The sequence below is a fragment of the Oryctolagus cuniculus genome, chromosome 20 (genome assembly GCF_051225735.1).
Source record: "Oryctolagus cuniculus isolate XC-2025 breed Fujian yellow rabbit chromosome 20, ASM5122573v1, whole genome shotgun sequence".
Taxonomy (NCBI): Eukaryota; Metazoa; Chordata; class Mammalia; order Lagomorpha; family Leporidae; genus Oryctolagus; species Oryctolagus cuniculus.
The window spans coordinates 38380646-38387014 of NC_142886.1; the positions used below are offsets into that span (position 1 = coordinate 38380646).

The 6369-nt window shown below is 37.4% G+C and overlaps 1 pseudogene; it reads left to right on the forward strand.

Annotated features, from left to right (window-relative positions):
* The first annotated feature begins 1297 nt into the window (after positions 1 to 1297).
* LOC100352035 (protein PBDC1 pseudogene) lies at positions 1298 to 1965 on the forward strand (annotated as a pseudogene).
* Positions 1966 to 6369: the final 4404 nt, after the last annotated feature.

Here is a 6369-nt window from a genome sequence, read left to right on the forward strand (position 1 = left end):
AACCCTAATATGCATCTTCTCATACCACAATGCAATGGAGCTGGAAATCAGCAACCCAGGAATCTCTAGAACGTACACAAACACATGGAGACTGAACAACATGTTCCTGAATGAACAGTGGGTTACTGAAGAAGTCAAAAAGAAAATTAAAAAATTCTGGAAACAAATGAAGATGACAATACAACATATCAAAAAAACTGGATACAAAAGCAAAAGCAGTGTTAAGAACAAAGTTTATAGCAATTGAAGCCTACATCAAGAGATTAGAAAGGCACAAAATAAATGAACTATCAATGCACCTCAAAGATCTAGGAAAACAACAGCAAATTAAACCCAAAACTAGTAGGAGAAAAGAAATAATTAAATTAGAGAAGAAATCAACAAAATTGAAACCCCCCCGAAAAAAATACAAAAGAGTAGTGAAATGAAGAGCTGGCTTTTTAAAAAAAATAAACACAATTGACACACCATTGGTCCAATTAACAAAAAAAGGAGAGAGAAGACCCAAGTCAATAAAATTAGAGATGAAAAAGGAAATGTAACAGACACCACAGAAATAAAAAGAATAATCAGAAACAACTACAAAGAGCTGTATGCCAACAAGGTAGGAAACCTAAAAGAAATGGAGAGATTCATGGACACATACAACCTGCCTAAATTGAGCCATGAAGACATAGAAAACCTAAACAGACCCATAACCAAGACATAAATTGAATCAGTAATAAAGACTCTCCCAACAAAGAAAATCCCAGGACCAGATGGCTTCACCACTGAATTCTACCAGACATTTAAAGAAGAACTAACTCCAATTTTTCTCAAGTTATTCAAAACAATTCAAAGGGAGGGAATCCTCCCAAATTATTTCTATGAAGTCAGCATCACCTTAATTCCTAAACCCGGAAAAGACACAACAGAGAAAGAGAACTACAGACCAATTTCCCCGATGAACATAGATGCAAAAATCCTCAACAAAATTCTGGTCAATTGAATCCAGCAACACATCAGAAAGTTCATTCACCCAGACCAAATGGGATTTATCCCTGTTAAGCAAGGATGGTTCAACATTTGCAAATTAATCAATGTGACACATCACATTTACACACTGAAGAACAAAAACCATCTGATTATCTTAATAGAAACAGATAAAGCATTTGATAAGATACAACACCCTTTCATGATGAAAAGTCTAAACAAATTGGGTTTAGAAGGAACATTCTGCTTTTCCAGCCAACTGTGGAAGAAGTGCGAAAAAAAAAATCACTTCTGGAGAGATGAAACCATGCTTTCTGGTGCCAACATGGAGGCTAGTAGTAGAACCGATGAACCAGTTTCCGGGGAGCTGGCATCCATGGCACATGCTCTTTCTCTCCCAGCAGAGTCTTACAGCAATGATCCAGATATTGAAATGGCTTGGGCCGCAAGAGCGACACAGCATGCTGAAGTGTATTACAAGCTGATTTCATCAGTTGACCCACAGTTCCTGAAACTCACCAAAGTGGATGACCAAATAAATCTACTCTGAGTTCCAAAAATTTTTTGATAAACTCAAGACAGATGTGTTAGATCCAGAAGAACTTAAATCAGAATTGGCAAAAGAGAAGTGGAGGCAGTTCTGCTTGAAGTTTGAAGGGATTGTGGAAGACTTCAACTATGGTACTTTGCTGTGACTAGATTGTTCTCAGGGTTACACTGAGGAAAACACCATCTTCGCCCCCAGAATAGTTTTTGGCCATTGAAATCACTCAGAACCAGAAAGGCTATAACAAAACAGTTTACGTCGGTATTCAGCACAAAGGAGGAGAGAAAGCAGGTGTCAATGGAGCAGATCAAGGGAAAACAGAGCAAAAAGAAGAGAAAGGAGTCAACAGTGGAGGGAAAAAAGAAGAGGGAGTTGCTGGAGAAGGAGAAAAAGAGGAAAATGCCAAAGAAGGAGAAAAAGAGAAAGAAGCCAACAAAGAAATCTGAAGTAGGGCATAGCTATGTAAGGTGGACAGGGAGTAGTGCCTTAGAGGCTACAATAGCTGAGCCAAATGCCACAGTGCTGTTTGCGCAGATGCCTTGGATTATAAATGTATATCTTTGTGCAACTGAAGGGTGTTGAGAGAGACATCTTTAACCTAAGAGTCAGGAGCTGCTCTAATTGTTTTATAAACTGGCTTAAAGACTATAAGTGAGGTTTTAGTTAACTGTTTGTATCTTTCTTGACTCTCATTGCTGCTCAAGTAAGAAATCTTGTAAATAAATGCCTTTTGGTTCTTAAAAAAAAAGAAGGAACAATCCTTAACACAATCAAGGCAATTTATAACAAACCCACAGCCAGCGTCCTATTGAATGGGGAAAAGTTGGAAGCATTCCCACTGAGATCCAGAACCAGACAAGGATGCCCAGTCTCACCATTGCTTATCAATATAGTCCTGAAAATTTTAGGCAGGACCATTAGGCAAGAAAAAGAAATCAAAGGGATTCAAATTAGGAAACAGGAAGTCAAACTAATCCTATTTGCAGATGACATAATTCTAAATATAGGGGATCCAAAAGACTCCACCAAGGGACTGTTGGAAGTTATAAAAGAGTTTGATAAAGTAGCAGGATGTAAAATCAATACACAAAAATCAATAGCTTTTGTATACAAAGAAAATACCATGGCTGAAAAAGAACTTCTAAAATCAATCCCATTCATGGTAGCTAGAAGATAAATCAAATACCTTGGAATAAATTTAACCAGGGAGATCAAAGATCTCTATGATGGTAATTACAAAACATTAAAGAAAGAAATAAAAGGACATACAAAAAGTGGAAAAAACTTGCATGTTCATGGATTAAAATAATCAATATCATCAAAATGTTCATTCTTCTGAGAACAACTTACAAATTCAATGTAATATCAATCAAAATACCAGACATTCTTCTCAGATCTAGAAAAATGATGCTGAAAATCATTTGGAAACACAGGAAACCTCAAATAGCTAACACAATATTATACAACAGAAACAAAGCTGGAGGCATCACAATACCAGATTTCAAGACATACTACAAGGCAGTTATAATCAAAACAGCCTGGTACTAGTACAAAAACATATGGATAGACTAATGGAACAGAATAGAAATGCCAGAAATAAATCCAACCATCTACAATCAACTTATATTCAACCAAGGAGCTAAAACCAATCCCTGGAGCAAGGACAGTCTCTTCAACAAATAGTGCAGGGAAAACTGGATTTCCACATGCAGAAGTATGAAGCAGGAAGCCTACCTTACACCTTACACAAAAATCCATTCAAAATGTCATAAAGACCTAAATCTACAACCTGATACCATCAAATTACTAGAGAACATTGGGGAAACCCTGCAAGACATTGGTACAGGCAGAGTTCTTGGAAAAGATCCCAGAGGCACAGGCAATAAAGCCAAAATTAACAAATGGGATTACATCAAATTGATAAGCTTCTGTACTGCAAAAGCAACAAGAAAGTGAGGAGGCAACCGACAGAATAGGAGAAATTATTGCAAACAATGCAACTGATAAAGGATTAGTAACTAGAATAAATAAAGAGAGCAAGAAACTCCACAACAACAAAACAAACAATCCAGTTAAGAAATGGGCAAAGGACTTAAACAGACATTTTTCAAAAGAGGAAATACAAATGGCCAACAGACACTGAAAAAATGCTCAGGATCACTAGATGTCAGGGAAATGCAGAACAAAACTACAATGAGGTTTCACCTCACTCCGGTTAGAATGGCTTTCATGAAGAAATTAACAAAAAACAAATGCTGACAAGGATATAGGGGTGGGGAAGGTACCCTAATCCATGGTTGGTGGGAATATAAACTGGTAAAAACACTGTGGAAGACAGTTTGGAGATACCTCAGACATCTAAATATTGTCCTATCATACGCCCAGCCATGCTACTCCTTGGAATTTACCCAAGGGAAATGAAATCAGCAAATAAAAGAATTATCTGTACCCATATGTTTATTGCAGCTCAATTCACAATAGCTAAGACATGGAATCACCCTAAAGGCCCATCAACAGAAGACTGGATAAAGAAATTATGGGATATGTACTCTATGAAATACTAAACAGTGGTAAAAAAAAATGAAATCCAGTCATTTGCAACAAAATGGATGAATCTGGAAAACATCATACTTAGTGAAATAAGCCAGTCCCAAAAGGACAAATACCATATGTTCTCCCTGATCTGTGATAACTAATAGAGCATCTAAAAGGAAACCTGTAGAAGTGAAATTTGACATTTTGAGAAGTAATGACTTGATCAGCCCTTGTCTTAACTGTTGAGGAATAGGTTTTTTTTTTCTTCTTAAAACCATTGGTTGAACTCTTAACATAGAATTAATGATATGTGTATAAAGTCAATTGAAAATAGATCCCACTAAAAAGTAAGAGTGGGAATAAGAGAGTGAGGAGGAAGTTTGTAACTGTAAAGCTGTATAGTTCTGCATACATTCCTATGGACTTAACTTCTAAGAGTACAGCTAAAAACTTGCCATGGGACTCCTAATCCCATTAAGCTGGATTGTATGATCATATTAAATGTTAAATTGATAATACAGATAAGATTAAGTGTTACAGGGGTCATGTAAATAAGATCAAGTGTCTGGTAAAAACAATAGATAGAATTAAAAAGGATAGAATGTTCCAACATGGGAAGCAGTCCACACAGCAGACTCATAGAATGCTAATTGCTCTAAATAGCATTCTGACCTCAGAATCAGCACTTAAGGCATTCTGGTCTGGCTGGAAAGCCCATGAGAGCATTTCAGGGATGGAAAGCCAAGACACCATGGTAAAAAAAATGCCCTACATGAAGGATCTCTGTGAGTGAGACCCCAGTGGAAAGAAGGGACTATCAAAGAAGGGTGTAGAAGGGAGAAGAGAACTTCCACTTTGCTTATGGCCTTGTATAAGTACTGACAGAGATTGTGGCCTCGAAAGGCTTCCATAGACTTGGAAGCTCATGTCAAGAGCCTTGGATGATCACTGATATCATACATAAGAGTGTTAATTGTTAAATTAACAACAGGAGTCACTGTGCATTTACTCCCCATGCAGGACCTCTGTCCTCAATGAGTTGTACTATGAGAATAAACTGTAAAACTCGTTCTCAGTTTTTTTTATTTTGTGTGTGTGTGTGTGCAAATTGCTGAAATCTTTACTTAGTGTAGAGATAATCTTCTGTGTATAAAATTAATTGAAAATGAATCTTAATGGAGCATGGGACTGAGAGTGAGCGAGGGAGGAGTAGGTGGGGTGGGAGTGTCAATATGGTAGGAAGAATCACTATATTCCTAAAGGTATACTTATGAAATTTGTACTCATTAAGTAAAAGTTTTCTTTGAAAAAAAATATGTTCTTTCTTCCTATTGGTTGACTGATTGATGTGGGAAAGCCTTGGACAACTTCCAGATGGCACATATTGAGGTTGACACAACTGTCATCACCCTGACTCCTTAAATGACTGTGGACAAGAGCTGGTGTCAACCCAAATTCTATTATAATGACTTTTTGTTTTTTATGCCAGTGATATTTGAGCTTTGTTTTAATATCAGTTAGCACATGTTAATATACCACATTAAAAAGTAGCAAGGTCTATTTTTGCAATTTGCCAACTTTTCTGAGAAAGGCTACAATTTATCCACTTCATCCAAGAACTTGACATGGCCACTCACTATCATCTCTCTTGGCCAGATTAGATTTCATAATCCCTTCTTGTGACTAAATACTCCCTAACAGCTCTTCCCCTCTCTTCCTCTCTCCTCCTCTCCCTTCTTCTCTGTTCCCCCATTATTCTCCTGGAAAAACTCCAGCTCCTGTTTAACTCAACTCACAATCCTCATATGGCTACTTCCACTTTAAATCCATGAATACTAGTGTAAATAGGTCCATACCCATCTCAGCAATCTCACTACATTTTCATAGTTCATTTCCTCATCCAGACTCATACACAGCTATTCATACTTCTCCTTCTCTTCACAAATCTCTAGTTCCCCCCTCCTCCTCACTCTCAGCTGATGAGTTTGAATTCTTATTGAAGATAAGAAAATAGAAGCAATCAAGGGAGAATTTCCATTAACTCCCACCACCTCCTCTACTGCCTACCTGCATCTGTTCTGTAATTTGCCTTCCCTGCTGGGTGGATTGTCTGTGCTTCCTTCTGAAGCCAAAATCTCCATATGTGCACTGGGCACCATTTCCTCTCATCTCCTTAAGGATTTTACTCCAGTAACTCTCTCCTCCCCCTCTTACATCATCAAAATTTCCCTCTACACTGGATCTTTCCCATCAACACACAAAACATCTTGCAATATGCTCCACCTTTAAAAAAAAAGAAAATTTAACTTCAACTC